Source organism: Capsicum annuum, chromosome 12 (genome assembly GCF_002878395.1).
Source record: "Capsicum annuum cultivar UCD-10X-F1 chromosome 12, UCD10Xv1.1, whole genome shotgun sequence".
Lineage (NCBI taxonomy): Eukaryota > Viridiplantae > Streptophyta > Magnoliopsida > Solanales > Solanaceae > Capsicum > Capsicum annuum.
In genome coordinates this window covers 212,459,744-212,477,760 of record NC_061122.1, presented here as the reverse complement: position 1 = coordinate 212,477,760, position 18,017 = coordinate 212,459,744, and the positions used below count along the sequence as shown (strand labels likewise).

General features: G+C 33.6%; 1 pseudogene; it reads left to right on the top strand.

The window, feature by feature from the left end:
- Window positions 1-13,259: 13,259 nt before the first annotated feature.
- Window positions 13,260-13,993, top strand: LOC107848925 (annotated as a pseudogene).
- The last annotated feature ends 4,024 nt before the right edge of the window (window positions 13,994-18,017 follow it).

Here is an 18,017-nt window from a genome sequence, read left to right as displayed (position 1 = left end):
AGCCTATCATTACTACACCCACTTCATAGATCTCCTCACTAAGACCAGATAATTTAAGCACTCTCACAAATATTTTTGCCATATATCTCCTTCCTAACTATTTCACAGAACGAAAGTTCTTCTCTTTTTTCCCTTTTCGCCTGTAACCTTAGCTAAAAAAATCACATCAAAATTTTCACATTCAGGAACATATACTCCCCCTACCTAAGTCACTACAGCTCTTTTATAACTACTATTATACTATCATTCAGAGGGTCATTGAGAGGCCCAAGCATAACCATCATGAATAGGAGTAACACTATTCAACTATAATTTATAATTATTGCACTACTCAACGTGGGACATGAGGTAAAGATACGACATAATAGACACAAAGTACATCATATACCAAGTGTCTGAATCATAAGTAGAGAGTCATTCAGCATAAAAACAACAAAACATGAGTTCTTAGGACAAACCACAGCGAGAAAAATGAGCACTTACATCATGAGTCGTATAACATAAGGTCAGAATTCATGAAGTCAACGATTAAGACAAGGATTGATAATTGAAGCTATTGCTTCTTATTTTCAAAGATGAGATAGTCATGAGTTTACATGCGCCTTATCACTTTGGCTAATCCCCACATAAAATGAAACTTGCCACCATGAGAAAATTCAAGAGCTTCCTTAGTTCTTCATTTCCCCCTTAGATCAAAGTCACAATCCTAAACTTGTGAACATATGCCCTCATCAGATTTATAACGACAATTCTCAACACAATGACGGTATTAATATACTCAAGAACACAAACTTTCCTCAATAATTTTAATATAAGGACACTAAATTCTTATAGGACATCCCCTTCAGGGATACTAATCATAACTTTCTCCAACCCCCAAAGTCATCGACTTATGACTAACATTATGATGGGTGTGGACATCCATGCTTCTAAACTCTTAACATTCCATCTTCAACTCCTTAGGATTCTAGAATTTCACCTCTAATATCAAAACCTCATAACTTAACAAAATTTCTAAAACTACAACAATGGCTCACATAATCTTTCAATTTCTCCCTCAATTCAGCTCCACATAACACCATGTAACAACTCCCTAGACTTCTCCATACTAAGAAAATTGTGAATATAGACTAGGTGTACATGATACACATAACTCAAATCGAGTACACAATATTCTTATAACTTAAGGCTCCTATCCATCAGATGATTTAGCCATCATTTCTTCTTTAACACTAGACCTCATGCATTTATCACAATTACACACTCTTATACTTTATAAGTCATCAACCTAAGATCTTTCATACATCACATCAACCATACAAATTTATTCCCTCAAAACATGCATCATTAATCTTAAGCTACTATTCTTACCACGAAAATCTACATCTAAAGTTCAAGCCTATTGTCTAACACCAATCATGTAACATCAATGAAGTATGTCGCATATTATACTAGTCTATCAAATGGGGAAATCAACCCAAGTTTATTATTTCACATTCACACAACTATAACCCATAAGTTTATTCTCTCCAAAAAAACTACTACTACACCTTAGAATCTACCATACTCCTTCTCACATAAAGTACTAGTTGACAACTACTAGAGTAAAGACAATTGGGGGCGGGGTAAAGTCATATAATAGGGATAGTCGATCTTAGTCTTACAATATAACCCATTACGATCTAATCAACATGTTCTACTTTCTCACATTAAATCTATTTAGCCATGCACAAAAGTAGACTACCTTTAAAATTCCTTAAACATCACTAACTTATAACTTATTACCTAACCTACCCCTTTCTGTTTACCATCTATAATGATTTCTATAACAACCATAACTATCCACTCTAAGCTTCTTCTCTATTTTGAATAAATAACAATAATAGCCAATCACTTCCTTCACAGACTACCATACAATCTACAAATCTTGTTACAACATTAGCCAATCACCATAAAAGAGAAAACCACCCCTCAGTCTAGGGTTATACAACTTAAACTACTTATTTATGAAAAATTCACCCTCATACTAACTTCTAGACTTGTGACTTCATATCACTAACTTTGGTATCATCTTACTACCAATAGGTTATGATACCTTAACATATACTACTACTCGGGTGGAAATACCGTTCCAACATTCTGTCACATATCTCTGCCCTTAAGCATGACATCTACAATACAGATTTTTGAAAGAAATTGAATACACTCGTACCTTAGGTAAAAAAGCATGATTATATTATGATAGAGGTAGAAACTAAAATCAATACACCTTGAAGAAGTAATAGACTCCTTCTAAGTCCTTGTACTATTTCATAAATTTATAGATAACTCATTCGAAGGACCACATCATTGGGAATCAAAATTCTTTAACTAGTATCTCCTCGACAATGAGGCATGGCCCATAAGATTATGGAAAGGAAGGAATTTGGATCATTTTCATATGGACGATGCTACAACACGAACTAGAGTAAGAAATAATGAGAAACAACTCCTAAATTCTCAGTAGCCTCCTAATTATAAGTGTGGTACACAACACGCCCATAAGCAAGACTTTACTAGAAATGGCTTCTTAGATATCCTGGGACCATAAATCGTGCTCCGATACCAAGCTTTTCATGACCCAAACTAAGGTCGTGGCCATGACGGGCATCCTAAATTATCAAGGCCCAAGAGGCCCCTTAGAATGTAAACATAAGCATAACTCATGTGAAATAAAATGCGAAAAATAACTGAAAACATGGTAGTCCCAAAGTAAAACATAAAACTTCATAACATTGTATCCAAAGAGAAAATCCAAATCTAATTTAAAACACTCTACGAAGCCTCTACTAGACTAAAACAATAATCTAACTAAGCCAGGACTAGGCCCCCGGCCAGACCATAAAATAACTAAAACTAATATCTGGATAGATTTGCCTTTTAAAGAAAGGGAAGCTCACCAACTCTAAACGTCTGAGGAAAAATCTACTGATTTGTAGGACTACGAGATTGGGCCTCAGAACTTGAAATATAGGGGGTCAAATACTCGAAAGTACTAGTATATAGAACGATCCAAAAATAACATATTTTTACACAACATAAGTGAGACCATTTTATAAAAAAACAATTTAAGATAATGTAAATGAAAACACATGGGCATAATTTGATGAACTTCAAAATATTTTCTTGTAATCATGACTCAATTGTTTATTTTAATTTTGAGCTAGATGGGTCACCCTACATACGTAGTAATCCGTAGGCTAAATAGATTCTGACCTTAGCCCAGCGGCCAAGCTCCCAATTCAAGTTTGCTGCAAGAATTGAGGAAGATCATACATACTACACCATAGGGCCATCACTTGCGTAAAATCCCTATTTTGGGACATAATAATAAAAAATGCATCAGCAAAATACAATTTTGGACTATGAGTTATCTAAACTCAAGCCTTCTTTGGGTGCCCATCTCACTCTCTTTAAGCCCATTTTTAGTCCTTTAAAACCATGCTTCATTCTTAAAATATTCTTTCCTATCGTAATTGAGGGCATTTCATAATAGGTATCATCATACCTAGACTTGCAAGCTATATCATATCATATTATATCATATCATATCATATCATATATCATATCATATCATATCATATCTCATATCATATCATATCATATCATATCATATCATATCAGATCATATCATATCATATCATATCATATCATATTCTTAGCCCTTTTTATTCAAAAGAGTATTAATGACCACCGAAAAAATTTAAACATCATAAGAGAGCTCTCATTTTAAAAGCAAATGAAAACTTGTGTAAACACACTCTCTTTTCAAGACTAAATATGTGGTGGCCAATTCAACCATTTAATTCATGCATTATCTCCATTAGGATACAAGATCCATTAGAACAAAAATAGCCTCCTTAAAAACATATGAAATAAAAAAGTATACTTGACCAAGAGCGATTTTTGACCCGGGAAATATCATTATATATAAAGCATCCCCAACATTTAGTTGTACATGAATCTCATGATCAAAACGGGGCTTAAAATTCATGCTCTCAAACCCAATTCACAATATTCATAATATACAAAGACCATAAATTTCATCATGGGAAAGGAAATATCATAAGTCACATTCATAAATCAATTTTCACAGTCAAATCATGTATGCACAAGATTATAAACCCCATGAAAATTACGTACTTTCATCAAATTAAATTCATTATGCATGCTCTTAAAACAATTTCCCATAACTCATTACATATACATACATACATAACTTGAAAATTTGTTGAAAATGCGAAACTTACGCCCATGAGATTAAGGATAGTCACACATACCTTAATCTTCTTTATTTGTGAAGAAATCTTGATTCTTTGGAGAATTAAATGATGAATTTGTGAAAGAATATAACACCCCGCATTTTTGAGCTAGTAATCGTACCGTCATTCCTACGTGTGTAAACTCTAATCTCATGAATAATATTTAAATTCCTGTGTCATAATCTTTATCCTAGTATTTTAAGTGATTATGAGGTGAAAAATGTTCATGAAAATCACTTAGAAGAAAAGTTTAGCTAAGAGCCTTTGAATCGTCCAAAGTTTGGTATTTAATTCTACAAGGGTCAACTTTGATTGTGTATAACTTTTGATATATGCATAATATTTAAGCTCAAGACCCATAAAATTGTAGATAATTAAGTCAGCTATCCAATGATACTAATTTCACCTTAATCCGATACCCGAGCGAAAAGTTATGATCATTTTTGTTAGAACCAGTAAGCCACCACGATTGTGGTGTATCGCGGTGAGCCCCAAAAGCAGGTTTTTGCTAAAAAAAATTAATTCTGAAGGGCAGTTTAGACTTTTCTCCATAACCCCAAGTCATGTTAACAACTTATTAAAATGTTATTAGGACATTATATTCCCGAAATTGCTCAAATCTATCAAGACCAAAAACCCTAACTTCCCTTTCAAAAGATCAAGAATCCATCTTTAAGTTCTAGATTTCTAAGAAAAAAATAAGATTTGGGTCCTATTCTTCAGACTAAGTTATCTAAGGTATGTGGGGTTTTCCTAAACTATGTCGACATGTTGAAATCATTTTGAGTAAGGTTTAAAGTTGGAAATCATATACTTATGAAGGGTTTTGAATTTACATTAACATATGTGCATTGTGAACTCTTTTGATGATAATGTTTTGATCTTCAGGCCTTTCTTGAAGAATTGATTTGTTTCTTGTATATATGTATGTATGCCATTTGATATTGAACGTTGAATTGAAGGCATGAATATCTATACCCCCTCTCTTGTTATGACATCACTTAATTTTCACATGTTATGGATTAAGGAATTTCATATTTAGAAGCATGAAATAAACATTTTTGACTATTTTTTAAGGCTTTATATTGATTATAAACTGAAGATAGGGTGTTATCTTGTTTGTAAACATTAACGATGATTATTGAAAAAATCGCATGGTTTGCTATGAAGTAAATGAATACCATATGTTTAAGAATTGAAAGAGAAAATCTTTGCATATGTTTTCATGTACTTCGATATATAAATTCTCTTGTATTGTTTGAATGATTTGGTGGTCTAAACGCTTTGTTTTAAATGAAGGGATTGTAACATGATAATATATGACTTTGACGTATGACTTGCAAGTCTTGGTATGATGATACTAAAATAGACTATTCCATAATAGACTCAGAACAAAATAAAAGTCAGATTTTATTCAAATTTTTAGAATTTGATTTGAGAAAGATGCATATTTTAAATGTTAAAAATAGGCTTAAAAGATGTTAGGTGGTTACCCGAAGAAGACACGAGTTCATAAAACTCATTGTGCAAAATCATTTTTTCTGATATAAGTTATTATGTCCCCAAGAGGGATTATACACTGGCCTAGTACTCTATGGCATATTAGAATAAAAAACTCCAACCTTTGCGACAAACTTAGGTTGGGGGCTTGGTCGCCGAGTTAAGGGCGGATTTGATATAGATCGTGGAATATTGGAATTGTAGGGTGTAGCACCTAGCTTAGAAGTAAAATAAAGAGTGGTTCGTGTTTCCAAAGAAACATTTCAACGTCTTTTAAGTATGCCTATGTGTTTTCATGTATAGTATGTAAAATGTTTTACGAATTGCTCTCACTTATGTTGTATAAAAGTACATTATTTTGGATTGGTCTGCATACCAGTACATTTGTATTGACCCCATATATTTTAGGATATGAGGCTTAGTCCCGGCATCCCACGAAGCAGTATATCATTGTCAGAAGTTTGGAGTTGGTGAACCTCCCTTATTTTGGAAGGCCTTATTTCATGTGTTGTTTTCATTTGGACTTAGTTTATGGTCAGACCAGAGGCCTTGTCTTGATTTTCATATAAATGTTTTTTTAATTTTTTCATAGACATTTTGCAAACTTATATTAGAAGGTTAAAATCAGATGACCATATTTCCATTTTGTGTTTCCACATCTTTATAGTATGTGAATTGTGTATATGATCGCTAGTTAGAGGGACTCTTGAGCTTTCATGGTTTGGGATGCCCATCATAGCCAGGGACTTGGTTTGGGTCATAAAAAACTTGGTATCAGAGAACGATTTATGGTCCTAGAGTGTCTACGAAATCGTGTCGGGTAGAGTATGTTTATAGGTGTGTAGCGCGCCACACTTATAAGTAGGAAGCTACTAGGCATTTAGGAATGTTTTATTTTTCTTTATGTTCTAGATCGTGCCATTGTGTTGTCCATGTGGAAGATATCCAGATTCTTTTTTTACTCTGACGTTATTAACTATGTCTTATTATTGAGTTAGTTCAAGTACAAAATCTTAGAGTCTAAGTGAGGTGGTCCCTTCTAATTGAATGACAAAATATTATGAAAATGCACAAGGACTTGAGAGGAGTCCATAAGTTCTTTAAAGTGAATTGATTTAAGCTTATATCCCTATCTACCTAAATCATGCATTTGAGCCTGAGGTATGAAGTGTATTTAGTCTCTTTCAACATTTTTGTTGTAGATGTCATATTTAAGGATAGTGATATATGTCAGAATATTGGAACAACATTTCCACCTGAGTGGTAGTATGTGCTAAGGTGTCATACCCTATTGGTAGTAAGATGGTCCCAAAGTTAGTGATATGACATCACAAGCTTAGAAGTCAGAATAAGGGTGATTTTTATGTAAGGAAGCTAATTTAGTGGTATAATTGTTTATTTAGGGATGATTTGCCATTTGATAGTGGTAGACTAATGTGGTAGATATATTTGTAAATTGTATAGTAGTCTGTGGAGGAAGTGTTTGGCTATGATTATTATCTATTCAAAATAGGGTAGGATCCTAGAGTGGATAATTATGATGTTTATAGATGTACCTTATTGGCTATGAATGGAAATGGTTAGATTAGCCAATAAGTTATAGGTATAGACTCATTACTGTATATGAAATTTTGAAGGTAGTTGTTATGTATGCATGGGTAAGTAACTATGATGTGATAAAGTGGAATATGTTGATAAGATCGTAATGAGTTATATTATAAGATTAAGATCGACTATCTTTATTATGTGACTTTACCTTTATTGATTGTCTTTTCTCTAGTAGTTGTAAACTAGTACTACACGGGAGAAGGTAGGTAATAGATTTTGAGGTGTAGTAGTAATGTCATGGAGAGGATGAACTTATGGACCATAGTTAAGTGAAATAAGAGACTTAGGTTGATATGTCTATTCTAACTTAACTCTTAGTTGCATGCATGGGGAGACTTAGGCATATTTTAAGCCTCTTAACTTCAAAGATTTTTAAATTGGTCTTCCCGACCCTGAGATGTAGATTTTAGAGCTTAATCATGTTCAGGGGTGTAAAAATCATGTCTCGGGGAAGTTTTAGATTTCTTGGATGAGGTTTGGGTCATATTTGGATTTAATTTGAAAACCTCTCCGCGATAGTTGTGTCTCGTAGTGGTAATAGAGGTGAGGACTTTATCGCATCACAGTGACCTTGTCATTGGTGTTCCAGTTATGAATTTAATTGACAGAAGGGAAATGTATTCTTTTCCTCTCATTCTAATTTGTAAATGGATGAAGCGTATCATCGATTAAGAAAAATATTGCTCATTAGTATAGTTTATGGCATGCTTCATATGATTGGTGTTGCTAGACTATAGGCTTGAACTGTAGATGTTAATTGTGGTGATAAGAATAGTAACTTAAGATTTATGATGCATGTTTTGTGGGAAAAAGTAGTATACTTGATTTGATGTGTGCAATAACCTAGATTGGCAACTTGTTGAATAATGAGTGGACAATTGTGATGTATATGCATACTTGAGAACAAAAGAAAAATGATGAATTGTGGTTGAATCATTAAGTGGTTAAGAGCGTGAGTAAATAAGAATAAGTTAATCCCCCCCTCATGTAGCATGTTGTTAGATAATATTTATCTATGCATAAGTGTTAAGTGTACCTAGTTCACATTCTTAAATTTTATAGTATGGAGAAGTCTGGAGAGTTGTTGTATGGTGATCTTTAGAGCTGAATTAAGGAAATATGGGTCGGCAATACACGCCTTTGGTATAGTAATACAAATTTTGTTAAGATTGTAAGTATGTGAATAGAGTTTTAGCATTGGCGTGTTAAGTAGTGGAGAATGATTTATTATGTGATAAGGAGTGTGGATGTGTATACTCACGAGAGTAGGAGTGATAGGGTGATAGTTATAGAGGCTAGCGAAAGTTAAGAGTAGCATTTCCGGAAAGTATTGCCTTTAGAGTATAGTTTATCAGGGGTAGTTTTCACATCAATTTTCTCAATCTCTAAATCTAGGCTTGCAGCTAAGCCTATAACTACACAAATGGATGAGATCTTCACTACTGGAGAAAATATCTCATCAAAATTAACTTTTTTATCTTGTTAAATTCTGTCACAACTAATCTAGCCTTATACCATGGAACTGGGTTACCATATTCATATTTCACCCAAAAAATCACCTATTTTCCAAAGCTCTTCTGTCTTGGGTAGCTTAACCAAATCAAATGTATGATTATTATGCAAAAATTTAATCTTATCTTTCATATCATCAAACAATTTTTCTTTTTATTCACTTTCCATGGCCTTATCAAAACTTTTAAATTCTTCCCTAGTAGTCAAGAGTACATACTCATTGGGACAATAACGAGATACAGGTATTCTCTCTCTAGTAGATCATCTGAAAAAACTCTCTAGAGCATCAATAACTCATTGCGAATCAATCATATCAACTTGCAATAGAGCATTGACAACATCATGCTGGTCATTCTGAACATGATCATCATCTTCATTATCAACTTGATTTTCATCATTATGAAGATTTTCTTCAGGAGCAGTAGTCAAAGAAACTGGATCAACATCAACTAGGCTCTCACCACTCTGAGAATCAACCTTCTTATCTTTGTCAAAATCTTCAATTGTTTATTATTCAAAAATATAACATCAAAATTTCTAGCAAGTTTATTTGCAACTGGATCATAAAAATGATAGCCAAATTCATCTTGACCATAACAATGAAGATACACTGCCTAGTTTTAACATCCCACTTTGACCTTTCATCCTTAGTAATGCACAAAGGCTTTACACCCAAAGACTCTAAGATGATCATAAGAAACATTCTTATCGGACCAAACTCTATCAGGGACATAACCATCCAAATCAACAATAGGAGATAAATTAATAACATAAGAAACAATATGAAGTTCTTCTGCTCCAAAGGAATCTAACATCTTAGAATCTAAAAACATACACCTAAATCTCTCAACTAGAGTTTTGTTCTTCCTCTATGCTAAACTATTTAACTAAGGAGTTTTTGGAGGAGGTTTCTGATGTTGAATACCCTACTCTCTGAAATATCTATCAAAATAACCAATATACTCACCACCATTATTTGAGTTGATGCATTTCAATACCTTTCTTGTCTACAGCTCAACCAAGGCCTAGAAACCCTTGAACACATAAAGTACTTGATTATTGGACTTCAAAGGAAATATCCAGAGTTTGTAAGAATGATCATTAATAAAAGTCACAAATAAAAGTGCACCATCATGAGACCTTACTTTAAGAGGACCATATAAATCAGAATGTACCAACTCCAGCAAATCAAACTTTCTTGAAGATGGATGACTCTAAAAAAAACCCTTTTCTATTTACCGACTAAGGAATAGACACACTTCTTCAACTTTGCTTATTTCACTCCAGAAAGCAAATTTTTTTTAGCCAATCTATAAATCCTTTTTTTACTCATATGACTCAAAATTGTATGCCATAACTATGATGAAGTATCATTCTATACCAAGTTTATTAAGCCTCTAGAAGCGAAGTCCTGAAAAATATACAAGTTAGATGGCTTGTCACGTCGAGCCATAATTATCGAACCTCTAGTAAGTATCCACTGGCCAACACCAAGGGTGTTAACATAACCCTCATCATCAAGGTTTCCTATAGAAATTAGATTCAAGCTAACATCTAGAGCATACTTGACATTGCTGAGAACTGATCTCAAATGATTTTAACTTTCTTAACAAATAATACCAATGCCAAATGTTTCAACTTCATCATTATTATCCATTTTCAATATTCTAAAATTACCTGGAGTATAAGAAAAAACAATTCCTTCTTTGGCGTAATATGAGAAGTAGCATCAAAATTTACAAACCAGCTAGACTCGTCATAATTAAAATTAATGACATTCTCACCGCAAGCAATAAAAAGACCATCATTAGCAATAACAATAACACGATTTTCATTATCATCTTTTTTCTTTTGTTGTATCATATCTCTTTTATGCTTCTAATAATATTTTATGATATGAATTGTAATAGTCACATGTAACATTCTTGAATTTGGAATTCGACTTGCTACTGCTTTTATCTCTATCATTCGGACCTCTAGACTTGTTTTTCCCCTATTTTCAGTAACCAAAACATCATGTGAAGACGATGAGGCCTGAGATCTTCTTCTTATATTTATTTAAGACACCACTCTTAGCATATTCCATAGTTATAACACCACTGGAAGCAAAATTAGTCCGAAAAATCAAAGTGTTTCTCAAGAGTCTACACAGTATTAAGAAGCCAATGTCTCTGGATGTTTTTATTTAACTTTACACCCATTCTAGATAGCTATCAAGGATACCCTAAAAATTTTTTATATGATCAAAATAAGGATTTCCCTCTATGTACCTGATATTAACCAATTGCTTTAGCAGGAATAGCCTGTTATTGCCAGTCTTCAAAGTATAAAGTGTCTCAAGCTTGTCCTACAACTTTTGATATGTGTTTCATTCACAATGTGGTTTCTAACATTATCTTAAAACCATTGTCTAATATATCCACAAACTTTTAGGTGATTAAATTCCCAATTCTCATCTGTTATGGACTGAGGTTTAGTGGACGCAAACACAACAAATGTATTTTCTTGAAAAATAAAAGATCTTTCATCTTGCCTTTTCAAGTATGATAATTACTATCATTCAAATACATAATTTTGCTTATATTTTCCTCTATCATTCAAATCGATAATCAACAACAACCTATGCTCTTATACTATTTTGTTGGGAAAGACAAGAATACTATCAAAGTGCACAACAACGTAGCAACAGAAGTATACCTAAGTCTAAACTTTCTTTTTCAATTTGAACCAATAGAAAAAAATAAAATCCAAGAAAAACAAAGAATAAGAAAAAAATATATCAACCACACAGAAAACAAGACAATAATAAAGCAAATCACATGAGACGTCAAATTTACGTGAAAAATTCTTCGATCCGAAGAGGAAAAAACCACAGTACCAAAACCTCCACTATAATCACCAAGAGTTACAATATTTTTCTCCATAATTGGCCAAAAGACAAGTACCAAACAAGAGCAACAATACATAAACTACAATACTAAAAACTAGAGAAATAAGGGAGCAAAAATATCAAAAATACAGCTACCATTCAGGGATAAAAAAATAGGAGATATAGGCCATCAAATCTAGCTCACCAGTGTCTAATCAAAGAATATGATAAGAAAAACAAGCTATCAAAAAATTATCTCACTCGAATAAGAAACAAAGTGGAAATTGCAATTTGAAGTTGACTATTGTGCCTAGAATTTTAGAGCAAAAATCTGCTATATTTTTCTCTCCTACTTAAAACTCTTTTGTGGATCCATCAAATAAGACCTTAAAAGATCTCTATATATGCCCTATAGTAATTGACCTATGGACACAAATGGATTGGTCTAAATTAGGCTTTATTTATCGACATAGGAAGGAAAAAAGACCCATAATCCAATGAAATAGATCTTAAAAAGAAGAAAAAAAGAAGAAAACTTAGAGCGCCAAATCACATTTCTTAAAATATAGATAATTTTAAACATTCTGGTGACAATATGCCTTTTCGACAGGCATAAAAATGTAGTAAATTAGTTTTTTTGAGAGTTAGTACATTAAATATCTTGGATTTCCTATAAATGGCTGAAATTTGAAGTTGCTTTTTGGTTTGAAAAGTAATGCATATTGATGTAGCATTCAAGGGGAAGCTGAAGTTTTAGATTTTTCCATTTTGTGGCACAGATCGAGTAACTTCTCTAGGTATTAGAGTTTTAGAGCAACTGATCCTTCTGATTTTCTTGTGGCTAAAACAAAGGTCGTATCAACAGGGGAGGTGGTGGTGGTGGGAAAGAATCAGTGAATTATAGTTTGAATTGCTTAGGAAATAGATAAAAATAGCTTAAATTGGATTAAAGTATTTGTTCGTTTCATTATTGAAGTGTAGATACTGAAAGAAGCTTCTGGATTCATTAACATAAATGGAATAAGAGCTCTATTTTTTACATGTTATGAAGTGCATCCTCTATGAGCTGTGATACAAGGATGATCCGACACTAGATAATGTGGTTGGTGCGCATGGATAATTATTGTTTTTGATAACTTTGGCTTGAGAGTAATATAAGATATTTTGAAGAAAAGTAGAGAACATTTTGTTGCTGAAGGTTCGATGTCTAAGAATTTGGTGTAATACTAAATTTACAAATGATTTTGATGTAATGTTGGATTTTCTGGAATCCTTACAGCTTTAGAGGATCCTATCTAGCTTTGTTGTACTTTGTTCTCAGTACCAGCTTGGTACTGTTTATATTAGTAGTACCTTGTCTAAAAAAACAATAGCTGGAAGGTTAGCTTACTTGAAGGGTTAAATATTTCAGTTGTTAATGCTTGATTGAAACTTATAAAATTCTTTGCCTTGTTTGTTTATTATATTAAATGTCAAATGATGTGGAAGATCCTAAAAGTAGAGATGCCAAAATGTCTTTGGATGCTTCTTCAATATCCCCCAGTCATCAACCAGGTTGGTATAGTGGTTTACTTGAGCAAGAATTGATTTATGGTATAGCTGCGGTGTAATGTCTTTAATGATCCTTGCTCTCTATAATTAACAAGTGGGCTATAATGAAATTTCCTTACCCCGAAGAACTAACTGAATTACAGTACTTCACAAGTGCATCTGGAGTTCTTATGTGCGGATACCTTAAACTTATAGAACATGATAAACTTGATCATCTAGTAGTGTGGCATTTCCTATCTACAACAATTATATTCTACCTATCTCTTTTCACGAATAGTACGCTTCTCCTCCATGCTAATATTGACACTTTTATTGTCTTTAGATTAATAGTACCTATTTTTGTCACAACTAGAGAGACCCTCTCCTTGCACTAGGCATGTACAACAATGAAAATGTGGTTGTCACTTGGTCCAATCTTTGCTGGTAGCGTACTCTATGTCAGTACAGATTACCAGTTCACACTTGTAGCTTACAGCTGGGACATGTCTATTTAGTGAGCATTTCTATTAATTTTGTTTACATCAAGCACTTGGTTATAATGATTGTTCTAAACACATGGGGTCTTGTTCTATACAACAATCTTGAGGCATTGTTGCATTTTCTTATAGAGCTGCTTATCATGGCTGAATTGAAAAAGATTAAGCATTTTTAGAGTATGTGACCTACTGATTTACCTAGTATAGTCTAATAGTTGTCTATCAGTGAAACAGGTTTCCTAATGTGTTTCAACACTGCTAAAACAATGAGTAAATGAGATAGTGATTTATACGTGGAAAACACCTAGCTCAAAAATGAGTGAAAAACCACGACCTGTACCTCTATAGGATTTCACCCTAACTTTACTAAAATAATTTGAGCCTCAACAATAACAAATTACAAGACCTTTGTAATCTAGGATGTTGCATCTTATTTTGATGATGAGCAGATGACTACAAGGGACTAAATTATTATATCTTGTTTTGATTATGAGTAGATGACTACAAGGGACCAGGTCCTTGGATATTCATGGGTAAATGTACACGCGTCTGTACAATTATGTCATTTAGTGTAACAAACTACACAGGTGCTGCCTGTACTATTTGGGAAACCTGGTTCAATCATGTTATAACCCTAATTATCACTCTTCTATATAATGATTTTTTTTCTCAATTGAGTGAGTTTTTACAATCCAGAATTTGATGAGTGAAAAAGGAGAAAACTCATCCTAGATTAAATGCTCAAATATAGCTCAAGTTCTTAATTTATTTTGAGTCTTGAATGTAGTAAGTGTTCTTGGTCTGTAACTAAATACTTATGCTATAAGAGTAATGTACTTCATTTTCTTGTCTTGAGAGTGCTTAGGTAAAGTTACCTAAGTTTGTTGCTGATTAGAGTCAATCAGCTTTGAGGTTATCTTGGTAGTGTTGTCAAGATGTGCTTGTAGTAGAGTTTTGCAAGAAGGAGGAGCCTAGAGTTAGGTTCATAGCTGAGTCTGTAATCAAGAGTTTGATTATAGTGGACTTTTGGATCTTATGAGGGCAACAAATGGTTTTTTTCTCACTTAATCAAATGAGTTTCCACATTAAATCTTATGTTGTTTAAGTTTCCTACACTATTTTGTGTTCTTGGTTAATTTGCTGCTTTATTTCTTGTGATTGACATTGAGAGACCAGGTCCCTCATTGTGCGGTGCAACCCCCAACGGTTCCAACAATTGGTATCATAGCGAGGTTCACACCTAGAGTGTCTTAGTTATCATGGCTGCTCCACCTAATCTAGAAAAAAGGTAATCTACCACTAGACCACCAAGATTTAGTGACAGTACTATGGGTGGTGGAAAACCAGGATGTTTGACTTCATCATGGTTGAAGATAGTGACATGATGGACATAATTCTTGATGTTCCTTATGTACCCATGAGAAAGTCAAAGAAAGAGAAGTTAAAATGGTGGTTATCAAAACCAGGAGGGAGTTTAATGATGAAGACAAGAAGAAAATTGAAAAGAACTACAAGGCCAAGAAATTGTTAGTTTGTGAATTGGCCCTGATGAATATAACAGGATCTTAGCATGTGAAAATGTCAAGGAGATATGGGATTGCTTAAAAACAACTTATGAAGGAACCACTGATGTGGAGGATTCAAAAGTTGATATACTGACTACACAGTATAAAACTTCACTATGAAAGAAGGGGAAACTATTCAATAGATGCAAACAAGATTCACTCCTATCACTTATGAGCTTCACTTCTTAGGAGAAGTGATTCCATTGTACAAGCAAGTAATAAAGATTCTAGGGTTTCTGCCTAAGTCCTGGGAAAGCAAGGTGGATGCTATTACTAAGGCAAGAAACCTAAAGACTCTCACTATGGATGAGATTATTGGTAATATACAAATACTTAAACTCTAGAAGAAGCAAGGGCTAGATAAGAAGGATGCAAAAAGAGAAAAATCTCTGGCATTACAGGTTTCTAAGTTAGATTCAAGTGAAGAAGACATTGATGCTTTCTACTTATTAAAAAAATTGTTAGAGCAATGAAGAAAAGTGATCAGTTTCAAAGAAGAGGAAGCATCAGAAGAAGATAGGCTCTATTAAAGTTTGTCATAACTGTGAAAGTCCTGACCATTTCATCAAAGACTAACAATTCATAAACTTAATTACAAGGAATACCTCAAGATATGTACTTATAATGGTAAGGGCAGGGACCAGGTCCCTATAAAATTAAATAGAGAAGATATAGTTGATTATGCAGTAAGACAGGCATAGCAATGTAGGGAGACTCCTCAAGTGAATCTGAGGATGATGGAAAACAGGGAGATTTTTTCATGCTGGTAGTGAATGATGAAAAAGTTACCTTTGATGCCTGGTTTTCTCTCATGGAAAACACTGAATATGAAGAAGACAATGAAGTAACACTTTCTAACATTAAAGAAACCTAGAGAATTACTCTGCTAGAAAGATAAAAAAATTTGCTAATGTGTTGATTGATTCCATCTGTGAAATGACTGCTAAAACAAATGCTCTAGAAGAAATGGTAGAAATCCAAGATATTGAATTGATAGCTTTAAACCTCTAGATATCTTAAACCGAGGAAAAAGTTACAAAGCTGAAATCTGAAAATCTTAGCTTAATTAGTCAATTGGAGAAAGCTAATAGTGCATGTGATATTGAAAAGAATAATGCTCTAGAAGAAAAAATTGATGATAAAGAGCTTGTGCTGGTAGCCTAGACTCTCCAAATAACGGAAGAAATTGAGGAACAGGTTGATAAGTTAAAATTTTAAACTCTAAATTTGGTGAATCAACTGGAAAGAGTATATGGTTCTAGTGGTAAAGGGAAGAAAGAAGCCTTAAGATTTCAAGTTGAGCTTGAAGAAAAACTAAAGGATTCATAAAAACACCTTATGTCTACACTTCACAAGAATGAAGAATTATAAAAGGACCTAGTCCGTCTAAGAGAAGATCTTAACAAATCTCTTAAATGGACAATATCTTCATAGACCCTTTATAATTTAACTAGTCAAGGTGAAAATAATGGTAAGGGGCTTGGTTACAAGAAGAATCACAACCGCTTGGCTCAAAAGGAAAAGCTGCTCATGTTGTCAGAAACAATGTTCACAAACTGTTGTGTACTCACTATAGAAGAGATGACACATGAAAGAAAATTGTCAAAGCTGGATTAGAGCAAGGATTAATGGTTCTGGATATATTCAGCAGGAAATTCCATATCCTAAGGGTCTCAAACCATTGAGATATATGAGTAGAAATTCTCTACCTATATGGGAAAAATGGGATTTGATACCACTATTATCTTTATACTGGAAACGCAGGCTCAAGTGGGTTCTCAAATCTAGCTTGTGATCATGGTTCCAGGTATGAGTAAGAGGATTGCTGTTAGAAATGGTTCATTGATAAGTCCTCAAATTTTAATTCTGGAAGGCCTGACTATGGTCTCTCTCTAAGGACACTTTAAGTGGAAGTATCTCATTTTGAAATAGTTGATTTCAAAAGACTTGGTCCCTGGCAAAACAGAGCCAAAATTCTTAAGGTAAGAAGTGTAAGGAGCTCCCCTATTGGTTAGGAAAGATATATATCCCTAGTGTCAATAAAGTCTCAAAAATTAAAGAATTTATTCATGATGATTATAGTGAAAGGCTAAAGGGTCCAAAGAGAATGATGTTAATTCAGAATGCAGTCACTTCTCCTAGCTCAACTAGAAGACCAACAAGAAATTGTTAGGTTAGAATTCTCATGGACCTGACCCCAAAAGGAATTCATCTTAAAAGAAGGAGCTTGAGAAAATGTGAAAGAAGCAAAGACTTGGACCTAGTTCTCAGAACTGATAGCTGATCTCTTAATTATTCTAAAAAAAGAGTGTGCCGAGGATAAGGTCAGGATTGGTCAGATTAATCCGACCTACTATCATGTGAATCAATCTTTCTTCACAAAATTAGCTATGATAAGGAGACAAGTATCCTTGATGAGGTAAGTTCATATAAGTTTAACTCAGTACCATACCTTTTGCAAGTATACACACATGAAACAACCATGGAGGAGGATAAATGTGACATGCATAAGATTAAGGATTCACTCAAACTAGAGAGGGACCTATTCCTATCTCTTAAGTTAGTATCATATATGTGAAATTTTTGTTTGTTCTATCAGGAAAAAGCTACATCCTGCCTCTCTCTTCATGTCAGA